Below are 15594 nucleotides of genomic sequence, written 5' to 3'. Positions count from 1 at the left end.
TATGGTACTATATCCTGTTATGGTACTATATCCTACTATGGTACTATATCCTACTATGGTACTATATCCTACTATGGTACTATATCCTACTATGGTACTATATCCTACTATGGTACTATATCCTGTTATTGTACTATATCCTACTATGGTACTATATCCTACTATGGTACTATATCCTACTATGGTACTATATCCTACTATGGTACTATATCCTACTATGGTACTATATCCTGTTATGGTACTATATCCTACTATGGTACTATATCCTACTATGGTACTATATCCTGTTATGGTACTATATCCTGTTATGGTACTATATCCTGCTTTGGTACTATATCCTGTTATGGTACTATATCCTACTATGGTACTATATCCTACTATGGTACTATACCTGTTATGGTACTATATCCTGCTATATCCTGTTATGTACTATATCCTACTATGGTACTATATCCTACTATGGTACTATATCCTGTTATGGTACTATATCCTGTTATGGTACTATATCCTACTATGGTACTATATCCTACTATGGTACTATATCCTACTATGGTACTATATCCTACTATGGTACTATATCCTGCTATGGTACTATATCCTGCTATGATACTATATCCTACTATGGTACTATATCCTACTATGGTACTATATCCTACTATGGTACTATATCCTACTATGGTACTATATCCTACTATGATACTATATCCTGCTATGATACTATATCCTACTATGGTACTATATCCTACTATGGTACTATATCCTACTATGGGACTATATCCTACTATGGTACTATATCCTACTATGGTACTATATCCTACTATGGGACTATATCCTACTATGGTATATATCACGCGCACACACAGACCGACAGACACAAAGACGCACAGGAAATGACTACACACACAGCCAGATTATCAGAGGCATAGGAAATGAGTAGTAAATCCCTCAGACGGCCTCATCAGCCCCCTGGCCTGTCTGCCCTGTACACACAGCCAGATTATCATCACAGATGGTGAGAGAGGATTGTGAAGTGATTCTCCCGTGTGTGTGTGTGTGTGTGTGTGTGTGTGTGTGTGTGTGTGTGTGTGTGTGTGTGTGTGTGTGTGTGTGTGTGTGTGTGTGTGTGTGTGTGTGTGTGTGTGTGTGTGTGTGTGTGTGTGTGTGTGTGTGTGTGTGTGTAGTACATCTGCACAGTCTGTCTGTGACACAGGACTGCACATTGATGTCACACAACATGACAACGGTTGTTACCGTCATGTACTCTGGCCAACCTGGCAACGCCATGTAGAAATACATCGCCTGGCAACCAGGGCATCCGGGATCCCAACGCCATGTAGGAATACATCGCCTGGCAACCAGGGCATCCGATCCCAACACCATGGGAATACATACGCTGGCAGCCAGGGCATCCGATCCCAACACCATGTGGGAATACACGCCTGGCAACCAGGGCATCCGATCCCAACACCATGTAGGAATACATCGCCTCGGCAACCAGGGCATCCGATCCCAACGCCATGTAGGAATACATCGCCTGGCAACCAGGGCATCCGATCCCAACGCCATGTAGGAATACACGCCTGGCAACCAGGGGCAGCCGATCCCAACGCCATGTAGAAATACATCGCCTGGCAAACCAGGGCATCCGATCCCAGCACCATGTGGAATACATCGCCTGGCAACCAGGGCATCCGATCCCAACGCCATGTAGGAATACACGCTCTGGCAACCAGGGCATCCATCCCAACGCCATGTAGGAATACATCGCCTGGCAACCAGGGTATCCGATCCCAACACCATGTAGGAATACATCGCTTGGCAACCCAGGGCATCCGATCCGAGACGGATCGGACAGACTGATATGGAGAAAATAATCATCAGTCCAGTGTTACCAAATGGTTGATGCCCTCCCTCCTCCTCCCTCTCCCTCCTCTTCCTCCCTCCCTCCCTCTCTCTCCCTCCCTCCTCCCTCCCTCCCTCTCTCCCTCCCTCCCTCCCTCCCTCTCTCTCCCTCTCTCTCTCTCTCCCTCTCTCCTCTCCCTCTCTCTCTCTCTCTCTCTCACTCTCACTCTCTCCCTCTCGCTCTCACTCCCTTTCTCACTCTCTCTCTCACTCTCTCTCTCTCACTCTCTCTCCTCCCTCCCTCTCCCTCCTCTCTCCCCTCTCCCTCCCTCTCTCCTCCCTCTCTCCCTCCCTCTCTCTCCTCGCTCTCTCTCACTCGCTCTCTCTCCCTCCCTCTCCCTCCCTCTCTCCCTCTCTCTCCCCTCCCTCTCCTCTCTCTCCTCTCTCTCTCCCTCTCTCTCTCTCTCCTCTTCTCCTCCCTCTCTCTCCCTCCCTCTCTCTCCCTCTCTCTCTCCCTCCCTCTCTCCCCCTCTCCCTCTCCCTCTCTCCCCTCTCCCCCTCTCTCCTCTCTCTCCCCTGTCCCTCCTCTCTCCCTCCCTCTCCCTCTCTCTCCCCCTCTCTCTCCCTCTCTCTCCTCTCCCTCCCTCTCTCTCCCCCCTCTCCCTCCCCCCTCTCCCTCCTCTCTCCCTGTCCTCTCCCCCTCTCCCTCCCTCTCCCTCTCTCTCCTCCCTCTCCCCTCCCTCTCTCTCCCTGTCACTCTCCCTCTCCCTCCCTCTCCCTCTCCCCCTCTTCTCTCTCCCCTGTCACTCTCTCCTCCTCTCCCTCTCTCTCTCCTCTCTCTCCCTCTCTCTCCCTCTCTCTCCCCTCTCTCTCCCTCTCTCTCCCTCTCTCTCCTCTCTCTCCCTCTCTCTCCCTCTCCCTACAGAACAACATTCTGTGTTTCGATGTGATTCCGTGAGGGACTGCCTGACCTGAACCGGAGCGTTGTTCTGCCATGCTGCAGCAGAGGTAAGAGGGAACTTTAAGGAATTCCCATAATGTTGGATCACCCGGAACGAGTAGACAGAAAGTCACATTTCGTTTTTGTGCTGAGTAGACAGAAAGTCACATTTCGTTTTTGTGCTGAGTAGACAGAAAGTCACATTTAGTTTTTGTGCTGAGTAGACAGAAAGTCACATTTAGTTTTTGTGCTGAGTAGACAGAAAGTCACATTTAGTTTTTGTGCTGAGTAGACAGAAAGTCACATTTCGTTTTTGTGCTGAGTAGACAGAAAGTCACATTTAGTTTTTGTGCTGAGTAGACAGAAAGTCACATTTAGTTTTTGTGCTGAGTAGACAGAAAGTCACATTTCGTTTTTGTGCTGAGTAGACAGAAAGTCACATTTAGTTTTTGTGCTGAGTAGACAGAAAGTCACATTTAGTTTTTGTGCTGAGTAGACAGAAAGTCAAAAAGTTAAAACTGCTCTGTCAAGAGAAGAGAGGGTTCTTGGTAGCTTGCCTGAGGTTCTGAACTGATAATGTTATGATAATGATATAAGTATGATCATGTATGATAATGTACGACAATGATAATGTTATGGTACTGTTATTGTAATGTTATGATAATGGTATAATAATGCTAATGTCACAATAACAATAATGGTAAGATACTAGTAATGTTATGATAATGTTACGATAAAGATAATGGTAAGATACTAGTAATGTTATGATAATGTTACGATAATGATAATGGTAAGATACTAGTAATGTTATGATAATGTTACGATAATGATAATGGTAAGATACTAGTAATGTTACGACAATGATAATGGTAAGATACTAGTAATGTTACGATAATGTTACGATAATGATAATGGTAAGATACTAGTAATGTTATGATAATGTTACGATAATGATAATGGTAAGATACTAGTAATGTTATGATACTGTTCACCTTATTTCAGAGCATGTGTTGGCCTGTAAACAATGCTCTCTCTACACCAACACACTGTCTCTGTCCAACGCTTTCACTCTTTATCTGTTCGTTATATCAGGCCTACGGTGGGTGACTACATCTTTATCTGTTCGTTATATCAGGCCTACGGTGGGTGACTACATCTTTATCTGTTCGTTATATCAGGCCTACGGTGGTGACTACATCTTTATCTGTTCGTTATATCAGGCCTACGGTGGGTGACTACATCTTTATCTGTTCGTTATATCAGGCCTACGGTGGGTGACTACATCTTTATCTGTTCGTTATATCAGGCCTACGGTGGGTGACTACATCTTTATCTGTTCGTTATATCAGGCCTACGGTGGGTGACTACATCTTTATCTGTTCGTTATATCAGGCCTACGGTGGGTGACTACATCTTTATCTGTTCGTTATATCAGGCCTACGGTGGGTGACTACATCTTTATCTGTTCGTTATATCAGGCCTACGGTGGGTGACTACATCTTTATCTGTTCGTTATATCAGGCCTACGGTGGGTGACTACATCTTTATCTGTTCGTTATATCAGGCCTACGGTGGGTGACTACATCTTTATCTGTTCGTTATATCAGGCCTACGGTGGGTGACTACATCTTTATCTGTTCGTTATATCAGGCCTACTGTGGGTGACTACATCTTTATCTGTTCGTTATATCAGGCCTACGGTGGGTGACTACATCTTTATCTGTTCGTTATATCAGGCCTACGGTGGGTGACTACATCTTTATCTGTTCGTTATATCAGGCCTACGGTGGGTGACTACATCTTTATCTGTTCGTTATATCAGGCCTACGGTGGGTGACTACATCTTTATCTGTTCGTTATATCAGGCCTACGGTGGGTGACTACATCTTTATCTGTTCGTTATATCAGGCCTACGGTGGGTGACTACATCTTTATCTGTTCGTTATATCAGGCCTACGGTGGGTGACTACATCTTTATCTGTTCGTTATATCAGGCCTCGGTGGTGACTACATCTTTATCTGTTCGTTATATCAGGCCTACGGTGGGTGACTACATCTTTATCTGTTCGTTATATCAGGCCTACGGTGGGTGACTACATCTTTATCTGTTCGTTATATCAGGCCTACGGTGGGTGACTACATCTTTATCTGTTCGTTATATCAGGCCTACGGTGGGTGACTACATCTTTATCTGTTCGTTATATCAGGCCTACGGTGGGTGACTACATCTTTATCTGTTCGTTATATCAGGCCTACGGTGGGTGACTACATCTTTATCTGTTCGTTATATCAGGCCTACGGTGGGTGACTACATCTTTATCTGTTCGTTATATCAGGCCTACGGTGGGTGACTACATCTTTATCTGTTCGTTATATCAGGCCTACGGTGGGTGACTACATCTTTATCTGTTCGTTATATCAGGCCTACGGTGGGTGACTACATCTTTATCTGTTCGTTATATCAGGCCTACGGTGGGTGACTACATCTTTATCTGTTCGTTATATCAGGCCTACGGTGGGTGACTACATCTTTATCTGTTCGTTATATCAGGCCTACGGTGGGTGACTACATCTTTATCTGTTCGTTATATCAGGCCTACGGTGGGTGACTACATCTTTATCTGTTCGTTATATCAGGCCTACGGTGGGTGACTACATCTTTATCTGTTCGTTATATCAGGCCTACGGTGGGTGACTACATCTTTATCTGTTCGTTATATCAGGCCTCGGTGGGTGACTACATCTTTATCTGTTCGTTATATCAGGCCTACGGTGGGTGACTACATCTTTATCTGTTCGTTATATCAGGCCTACGGTGGGTGACTACATCTTTATCTGTTCGTTATATCAGGCCTACGGTGGGTGACTACATCTTTATCTGTTCGTTATATCAGGCCTACGGTGGGTGACTACATCTTTATCTGTTCGTTATATCAGGCCTACGGTGGGTGACTACATCTTTATCTGTTCGTTATATCAGGCCTACGGTGGGTGACTACATCTTTATCTGTTCGTTATATCAGGCCTACGGTGGTTGACTACATCTTTCTTCAAATGTTTATTCTTTTGTACAGCTCCAAGCTCAGACAATTTATAGGATTTAAAGTCTACAAGCTCAGACAATATACAGTATCAGTCAAAAGTTGACACATCTACTCATTCAAGGGTTTTTCTTTATTTTTACTATTTTCTACATTGTAGGATATTAGCGAAGACATCAAAACTATTAAGTAACACATATGGAATCATGTAGTAACCTAAAAAGTGTTGAACAAATCAAAATATATTTTAGATTTTTCAAAGTAGCCACCCTTTGCCTTGATTACAGCTTTGCAAACTCTTAGCATTTTCTCAACCAGCTTCACCTGGAATTGAACGGTCTTGAAGGAGGAGGAGTTCCCACATATGCTGAGCACTTGTTGGCTGCTTTTCCTTCACTCTGCGGTTGGGTGATTGTGGAGCCCAGGTGATCTGATACAGCACTCCATCACTCTCCTTCTTGGTCAAATAGCCCTTACACAGCCTGGAGGTGTGTTGGGTCATTGTCCTGTTGAAAAACAAATTATAATCCCACTAAGCGCAAACCAGATGGGATGGCGTATCGCTGCAGAATGGTGTAGTAGCCATGCTGGCTAAGAGGTTAAGTGTGCCTTGAATTCTAAATAAAACACAGACAGTGTCACCAGCAAAGCACCCCCGCACCATCACACCTCCTCCTCCGTGCTTCACGATGAGAACCACACAAGCAGAGATCATGCATTCACCTACTCTGTATCTCACAAATACATCACACCTCCTCCTCCGTGCTTCACGATGAGAACCACACAAGCAGAGATCATGCATTCACCTACTCTGTATCTCACAAATACATCACACCTCCTCCTCCGTGCTTCACGATGAGAACCACACAAGCAGAGATCATGCATTCACCTACTCTGTATCTCACAAATACATCACACCTCCTCTTCCATGCTTCACAATGGGAATGACTCAAGCAGAGATCATGCATTCACCTATTCTGCATCTCACAAAGACACGGTGGTTGGAACTAATATGGACTCATCAGACCAAAGTTCAGATTTCCACCGGTCTAATGTCCATTGCTCGTGTTTCTTGGCCCAAGCAAGTCTCTTCTTATTATTGGTGTCCTTTAGTAGTGGTTTCTCTGCAGAAATTCAACCATGAAGGCCTGATTCACACAGTCTCCTCTGAACAGTTGATGTTGAGATGTGTCTGTTACTTGAACTCTGTGAAGCATTTATTTGGGCTGCAATTTCTGAGGCTGGTAACTCTAATGAACTTATCCTCTGCAGCAGAGGTAACTCTGGGTCTTCCTGTCCAATCTGAGGCTGGTAACTTTAATTAACTTCTCCTCTGCAGCAGAGGTAACTGGGTCTTCCTGTCCAATCTGAGGCTGGTAACTCTAATTAACTTCTCCCCTGCAGCAGAGGTAACTCTGGGTCTTCCTGTCCAATCTGAGGCTGGTAACTCTAATGAACTGATCCCCTGCAGCAGAGGTAACTCTGGGTCTTCCTTTCCTGTGGCGGTCCTCATGAGAGCCAGTTTCATCATAGCATTGGTTTTCGCGTTCTTGAAATTTTCCGTATTGACTGACCTTCATGTCTTAAACCTCTTGGTGTACCGATCCCTTTAGTGGGATCATTTTCGTCAACATCCGCTAATTAATTCAAATTAAATTACTGAAAATATTTCATTTTCATGAAATCACAAGTGCAAAGAGCAAAACACAGCTTAGCTTGTTGTTAATCCACCTGGCGTGTCAGATTTCAAAAAAGCTTTTCAGCAAACCAAACGTTTATGTTTGGGCATCTCTCTCAGCAGCCAATCAGAAATGTTCTTACTTATTTATCCCAATATCAACGTTATAAATGTTTGTGTTTTTTTCAGCTGATTCTCTCTCCTCTGCTCAGGCCCCCCATGTGCCAACCTGCACCAGAGATGTTGCTGATTCTGGGGGGAGAGTGAGGAGTACCTCCCCTGCACTCTCCACTTCCACCCTACTCCACACTGAGACATGGTTTAGCCCAACCTGTCCAGCAGTCAAGATGATGGCCTCTGTGGTTGCCAACGGAAACAGGAAGAAGTCACTGTCCCTGAAAGGGGTGGACCCAGAAACATGCATGATCGTCTTCAGAAACCACTGGGCACAGGTAGATACACACCTGCCTGTCTATACCAGTCTGTCGACCTGCCTGTCTACCTGTCAACCTGCTTGTACACACTTGTCTGTCTGTCTGTCTGCCTGTCTGCCTGCTTGCCTGTATGTCTGTCTGTCTGTCTGTCTGTACTGTGTACCCGCCTGTATGTCTGTCTGTCTGCCTGTCTGTCTGTCTACCTGCCTGTCTTTTACTTCCTGGTAAGGGTGCACTTCCTGCTTTTACTTTTACTTTACTTTTACTTCCTGGTCCTCAGAGGATGTGGTTTGGCCCTGATACCAGAGGACGTTGTTTGGCCCCGGTCCTCAGAGGACGTGGTTTGGCCCTGATACCAGAGGACGTGGTTTGGCCCTGATACCAGAGGACGTGGTTTGGCCCCGGTCCTCAGAGGACGTGGTTTGGCCCCGGTCCTCAGAGGACGTGGTTTGGCCCTGATACCAGAGGACGTGGTTTGGCCCCGGTCCTCAGAGGACGTGGTTTGGCCCTGATACCAGAGGGACGTGGTTTGGCCCCGGTCCTCAGAGGACGTGGTTTTAACCTGATACCAGAGGACGTGGTTTGGCCCGGTCCTCAGAGGATGTGGTTGGCCCGGTCCTCAGGGACGTGGTTTGGCCCCGGTCCTCGAGGACGTGGTTTGGCCCCTGATACCAGAGGATGTGGTTTAGCTGATACCAGAGGACGGGTTTGGCCCTGATACCAGAGGACGTGGTTTGGCCCGGTCCTCAGGAGCGTGGTTTAGCCCTGATACCAGAGGATGTGGTTTGGCCCTGATACAGAGGACGTGGTTTGGCCCTGGTACCAGAGGATGGTTTTGGCCCTGATACCAGAGGATGTGTGGTTTGGCCCTGGTCCTCCAGAGGACGTGGTTTGGCCTGATACCAGAGGATGTGGTTTGGCCTGAAGTAGAGGATGTGGTTTGGCCTGATACCAGAGATGTGGTTTGGCCCTGACCAAGTGTGGTTTGGCCCTCCTCAGATACCAGAGGATGTTTGGCCCTGATACCAGAAGGACGTGGTTTGGCCCTGATACCAGATGTGGTTTGGCCCATCCTCCAGAGGACGTGGTTTTAACCCCAGTCCTCAGAGGACGTGGTTTGGCCGGTCCTCAGAGGACGTGGTTTGGCCCCGGTCCTCAGAGGATGTGGTTTGGCCCTGATACCAGAGGATGTGGTTTGGCCCAGGTCCTCAGAAGGGGTGTGGTTTAACCTGATACCAGAGGATGTGGTTTGGCCCTGATACCAGAGGATGTGGTTTGGCCCTGATACCAGAGGACGTGGTTTGGCCCTGATGGTTTGGCCCTGATACCAGAGGATGTGGTTTGGCCCTGATACCAGAGGATGTGGTTTGGCCCCGGTCCTCAGAGGATGTGGTTTGGCCCTGATACCAGAGGACGTGGTTTGGCCCTGATACAGAGGATGTGGTTTGGCCCTGATACCAGAAGGACGTGGTTTTTGGCCTGATACCAGAGGATGTGGTTTGGCCCCGGTCCTCAGAGGATGAGTCCTCAGGACGTGGTTTTGGCCCTGATACCAGAGGATGTGTCCTCAGAGGATGTGGTTTGGGACCAGGGGATGTGGTTTGGCCCTGATACCAGAGGATGTGGTTTGGCCCTGATACCAGAGGATGTGGTTTGGCCCTGATACCAGAGGATGTGGTTTGGCCCTGATACCAGAGGATGTGGTTTGGCCCCGGTCCTCAGAGGATGTGGTTTGGCCCTGGTCCTCAGAGGATGTGGTTTGGCCCTGATACCAGAGGATGTGGTTTGGCCCCGGGTCCCAGAGGATGTGGTTTGGCCCTGGTCCTCAGAGGATGTGGTTTGGCCCTGATACCAGTCCTCAGAGGATGTGGTTTGGCCCTGATACCAGAGGACGTGGTTTGGCCCTGATACCAGAGGATGTGGTTTGGCCCTGATACCAGAGGACGTGGTTTGGCCCCAGTCCTCAGAGGATGTGGTTTGGCACCGGTCCTCAGAGGATGTGGTTTGGCCCCGGTCCTCAGAGGATGTGGTTTGGCCCTGATACCAGAGGATGTGGTATCAGGAGAGGCAGCATGTCTGTTTCCCTCCCCAGGAGAGAGCATCTGTTTCCCAGCAGAGGCAGCATGTCTGTTTCCCTCCCCAGTCAGAGGCAGCATGTCTGTTTCCCTCCCCAGTCAGAGGAAGCATGTCTGTTTCCCTCCCCAGTCAGAGGCAGCATGTCTGTTTCCCTCCCCAGTCAGAGGCAACATGTCTGTTCCCTCCCCAGTCAGAGACAGCATGTCTGTTTCCCTCCCCAGTCAGAGGCAGCCTGCCTGTTTCCCTCCCCAGTCAGAGGCAGCATGTCTGTTTCCCTCCCCAGTCAGAGACAGCATGTCTGTTTCCCTCCCCAGTCAGAGGCAGCATGTCTGTTTCCCTCCCCAGTCAGAGACAGCATGTCTGTTTCCCTCCCCAGTCAGAGACAGCATGTCTGTTTCCCTCCCCAGTCAGAGACAGCATGTCTGTTTCCCTCCCCAGTCAGAGGCAGCATGTCTGTTTCCTCCCCAAGTCAGAGGCAGCCTGCCTGTTTCCCTCCCCAGGCAGAGGCAGCCTGTCTGTCCATGTGTCTCAGAAACTGGCCAGCAGCAGAAATCTATATGTATGTTTAGAAAACACATTTGAATTGAATTGTGGGGGAAATCACCAGTTATGTGTATTCAACCTAATAAACACCGTAAGACTAAATCCAGAACAACCTGTTCAGTACCCCTCTCTCTCTCTCTCCTTCCTTCCCTCCCCTCTCTCTCTCTCCCTTCCTTTCCCTACCCTTCTCTCTCCCCCTTCCCTTCCCTACCCCTCTCTCTCTCTCCCTTCCCTTCCCCTACCCCTCTCCTCTCCCTTCCCCCTACCCCCTCTCTCTCTCCCTTCCCCACCCCTCTCTCTCCCACCTCCCTTCCCCTACCCCCCCTCTCTCTCCCCTTCCCTTCCCCCTACCCCCTCTCTCCCTCTCTTCCCTACCCCTCTCTCTCTCTCTCCTTCCCCTACCCTCTCTCCTCCTTCCCTCCCTGCCTCTCTCGCTCTCTCCTTCCCCTCCCCTACCTCTCTCGCTCTCTCCCTTCCCTCCCCTACCTCTCTCGCTCTCTCCTTCCCCTCCCCTACCTCTCTCTCGCTCTCTCTCCCTTCCCCTCCTACTCTCTCTCTCGCTCTCTCCCTTCCCTCCCCTACCCCTCTCTCTCCTCCCTTCCTCCTACCCCTCTCTCTCTCTCTCCTTCCCCTCCCCTTCTCTCTCTCTCCTCTCCACATCTCTCTCTCTCTCCTTCCCTTCCCCTGCCCTCTCTCCTTCTCCCTCCCTACTCTCTCTCTATATATATATCTCTATATATATATATATATATATATATATTTCCCCCCTACCCCCTCTCTCTCTTCCCCTCCCCTACCTCTCTCTCTATCTCCATTCCCTCCCTACCTCTATCTCTCTCCCCCTCTCTCCTCCCTCCCCTCTCTCCCCCTCCCCTCTCTCCTCTCTCCCCCTCTCTCCTCCCTTTCTCTCTCCTCCCTTTCCTCTCTCCTCCCTCCCCACCCCCTCTCCTCTCTCTCTCTCTCCCCCTCTCTCCTCCCTCCCCTCTCCCTCCCTCCCCACCCCCTCCCCCTCTCTCCTCCCCCCTCTCTCCCCCCTCCAGGTGGTGAAGATCTTGGAGAAACATGATCCTGTCCATAGCCGTCCGGTGTCTACCTTCGTCTCGGTCCTGTCCCCGGTGACGAGGCCAGCGCGGTACAGAACTGCGTAGAACACATGCTGTTCCTGTTGATGGAGGAGGAAAGTTCACTTTTTATAGATCTGTCATTCTCATTGAAAGCCACATCTGATAAGCAGTAGATCCATTCTATGTGAGATATTTCTATGCTCCCCCTCCATGCTACCAACATGGCAGTCATACTGTAGATACTGATGTACACGGATAAATAGATATATAACATTTCAGTTGAAATACAGAGTGAACAACATAAAGTTAGTTGAATGACAGAAGTATTGTTTTTGACGTCCTCAGGAGCCGGGCCTGGGCGGAGCGATGGGAGCCATCCTAGAGTTTGTGGTTGTAGAAGGCGTGATGGAGAGAGTTCCTCTGGACTGTTCACTGACTGGAACAAGTTATTTATTTTTGACTGAGATGAAGTACTTTATAGATGCCTGTTATTTATCAATCAATAGATGAAGTACTTTATAGATGCCTGTTATTTATCAATCAATAGATGCCTGTTATTTATCAATCAATAGATGCCTGTTATTTATCAATCAATAGACGTTATATCAATCAATAGAAACTGGAATCAATCAATAGATGAAGTACTTTTATAGTGCCTGTGTTATCAATCAATAGATGCCTGTTATTTATCAATCAATAGATGAAGTACTTTATAGATGCCTGTTATTTATCAATCAATAGATGAAGTACTTTATAGATACCTGTTATTTATCAATCAATAGATGCCTGTTATTTATCAATAGATGCATTTATCAATCAATAGATGCCTGTTATTTATCAATCAATAGATGCCTGTTGTTTATCAATCAATAGATGCCTGTTATTTATCAATCAATAGATGCCCAGCTTAAAACCCCAAAAAACAGCAATGAAGAGGAAAACCACCCTGGAAGGGGTATTATTGACTGTTTTAGTGAGGTGAGAAAATTGACAATGCTTATCCCCAATCTCTCTCTGCCCCCTCCATCTCTCTCTCTCTGGCCCCCTCCATCTCTCTCTTCATCTCTCTCGGCCCCCTCCATCTCTCTGTCTCTGCCCCCCTCCATCTCTCTCTCTCTGGCCCCCCATTTTCTCTCTCTGCCCCCTCCATCTCTCTGTCTCTGCCCCCCTCCATCTCTCTCTCTGGCCCCCTTCTCTCTTCATCTCTCTCGCCCCTCCATCTCTCTCTCTCTCTCTGGCCCCCTCCATCTCTCTGTCTCTGCCCTCCACTTCTCTCTGGGCCCCCTTCTATCTCTTCATCTCTCTCTGGCCCCCTCCATCTCTCTCTTTCATCTCTCTCGGCCCCCTCCATCTCTCTGTCTCTGGCCCCCTCATCCATCTCTCTATCTCAGCCCCCTCCATCTCTCTTTTCTCTCTCTCCATCTCTCTCTTCATCTCTCTCTGCCCCCTCCATCTCTCTTTCTCTGGCCCTCCATCTCTCTCTTCATCTCTCTCGGCCCTCCATCTCTCCGTCTCTGGCCCCTCCCCCATCTCTCTCTCTGGCCCCCTCCATCTCTCTCTCTCTCGGCCCCCTCCATCTCTCTGTCTCTGGCCCCTCCATCTCTCGCTCTCTTGCCCCCTCCATCTCTCGCTCTCTCTGGCCCCCTCCATCTCTCTCTCTCTCTGGCCCCCTCCATCTCTCTCTCTCTGGCCCTCCATTTCTCTGTCTCTGCTCTGGCCATCTCCATCTCTCTCTCTGGCCCCCTCCATCTCTCTCTCTCTGGCCCCTCCATCCATCTCTCTCTGGCCCCCTCCATCTCATCTCTCTGGCCCCCTCCATCTCTCTCTCTGGCCCCTCCATCTCTCTCTGGCCCCATCCATCTCTCTCTGTCTCTCTGGCCCCCTCCATCTCTCTCTGGCCCCATCTCTCTCTCTCTCTCTCCCTCCATCTCTCTCCATCTCTCTGGCCCCCTCCATCTCTCTGTCTCTCTCTGGCCCCCCCATCCCTCTCTCTCTGCCCCCTCCATTTCTCTCTCTCTGCCCCCCTCCATTTCTCTCTCTCTGCCCCATCCATCTCTCTCTTGCCCCATCTGGGTCTGGCCCCCATCCCTCTCTCTCTCTCTCTCTGGCCCTCTGTCTCTCTCTCTCCTCCCCTCCATCCATCTCTCTCTGGCCCCCTCCCCCCATCTCTCTCTGGCCCCTCCATCTCTCTCTCTCTCTCTGGCCCCCTCCATCTCTCTCCATCTCTCTCTGGCCCCTCCATCTCTCTCTCTCTTGGCCCCCTCCATCCATCTCTCTCTCCCCCTCCATCTCTCTCTCTCTGGCCCCCTCCATCTCTCTCTCTCTGGCCCCCTCCATCTCTCTCTCTCTGGCCCCCTCCATCTCTCTCTCGCCCTCCATCTCTCTCTGTCTCTTGGCCCCCCTCCATCTCTCTCTCTCAGGCCCCCTCCATCTCCTCGCTCTCTCTGGCCCCTCCATCTCTCGCTCTCTCTGCCCTCCATCTCTCTCTCTCTCTGGCCCCCTCCATTTCTCTGTCTCTGCCCCTCCATCTCTCTCTCTCTGGCCCCTCCATCTCTCTCTGGCCCCTCCATCCATCTCTCTCTGGCCCCCTCCATCCATCTCTCTCTGGCCCCCTCCATCTCTCTCTCTGGCCCCCTCCATCTCTCTCTCTGGCCCCCTCCATCCATCTCTCTCTGGCCCCCTCCATCTCTCTCTCTCTCTGGCCCCCTCCATCTCTCTGTCTCTGGCCCTCCATCCATCTCTCTCCATCTCTCTGGCCCCTCCATCTCTCGCTCTCTCTGGCCCCCATCTCTCTCTCTCTGCCCCCTCCATCTCTCTCTCTCTGCCCCCCTCCATTTCTCTCTCTCTGCCCCCTCCATCTTCTCTGGCTCTCTCTCTCTGGCCCCCTCCATCTCTCTCTCTCCATCTCTCTGGCCCCCTCCATCCATCTCTCTGGCCCCCTCCATCCATCTCTCTCTGGCCCTCCATCTCTCTCTCTGGCCCCCTCCATCTCTCTCTCTCTCTGGCCCCCTCCATCTCTCTCTCTGGCCCCCTCCATCTCTCTCTCTCTGGCCCCCTCCATCCATCTCTCTCTGGCCCCCTCCATCTCTCTCTCTCTGGCCCCCTCCATCTCATCTCTCCTCTGGCCCCCTCCATCTCTTCTCTCTGGCCCCCTCCATCTCTCTCTCTCTGGCCCCCTCCATCTCCTCTCTCTCTCTGGCCCCCTCCATCTCCTCTCTCTCTGGCCCCCTCCATCTCTCCTCTCTCTCTGGCCCCCTCCATCCATCTCTCTCTGGCCCCCTCCATCTCTCTCTCTCTGGCCCCCTCCATCTCTCTCTCTCTGGCCCCCTCCATCCATCTCTCTCTGGCCCCCTCCATCTCTCTCTCTCTGGCCCCCTCCATCCATCTCTCTCTGGCCCCCTCCATCTCTCTCTCTCTGGCCCCCTCCATCCTCTCTCTCTCTGGCCCCCTCCATCTCTCTCTCTCTCTGGCCCCCTCCATCTCTCTCTCTCTGGCCCCCTCCATCTCTCTCTCCTCTGGCCCCCTCCATCCCTCTCTCTCTGGCCCCCTCCATCCATCTCTCTCTGGCCCCCTCCATCTCTCTGCCCTCTCTCTGGCCCCCTCCATCTCTCTCTCTCTCTCTCTGGCCCCCTCCATCTCTCTCTCTCTGGCCCCCTCCATCCATCTCTCTCTGGCCCCCTCCATCCATCTCTCTCTGGCCCCCTCCATCTCTCCCTCTCTCTCTGGCCCCCTCCATCTCTCTCTCTCTGGCCCCTCTCCATCTCTCTCTCTCTGGCCCCCTCCATCCACTCTCTCTGGCCCCTCCATCTCTCTCTCTCTGGCCCCCTCCATCTCTCTCTCTCTGGCCCCCTCCATCTCTCTCTCTGGCCCCCTCCATCTCTCTCTCTCTGGCCCCCTCCATCTCTCTCTCTCTGGCCCCCTCCATCTCTCTCTGGCCCCCTCCATCTCTCTCTCTCTGGCCCCTCCATCCCTCTCT

At 50.3% G+C, this 15594-nt stretch overlaps 1 long non-coding RNA gene across 1 annotated transcript; it reads left to right on the top strand.

The window, feature by feature from the left end:
- The first annotated feature begins 2762 nt into the window (after nt 1-2762).
- Nucleotides 2763-11700, top strand: LOC124029902. The gene is made up of 3 exons (XR_006837859.1): nt 2763-2850; nt 7714-7953; nt 11595-11700. It is a non-coding gene; the product is annotated as an uncharacterized LOC124029902 (long non-coding RNA).
- Nucleotides 11701-15594: the final 3894 nt, after the last annotated feature.

This window comes from Oncorhynchus gorbuscha, unplaced genomic scaffold, assembly GCF_021184085.1.
Source record: "Oncorhynchus gorbuscha isolate QuinsamMale2020 ecotype Even-year unplaced genomic scaffold, OgorEven_v1.0 Un_scaffold_8104, whole genome shotgun sequence".
Lineage (NCBI taxonomy): Eukaryota > Metazoa > Chordata > Actinopteri > Salmoniformes > Salmonidae > Oncorhynchus > Oncorhynchus gorbuscha.
This window is presented reverse-complemented; position numbering and strand designations above follow the sequence as displayed.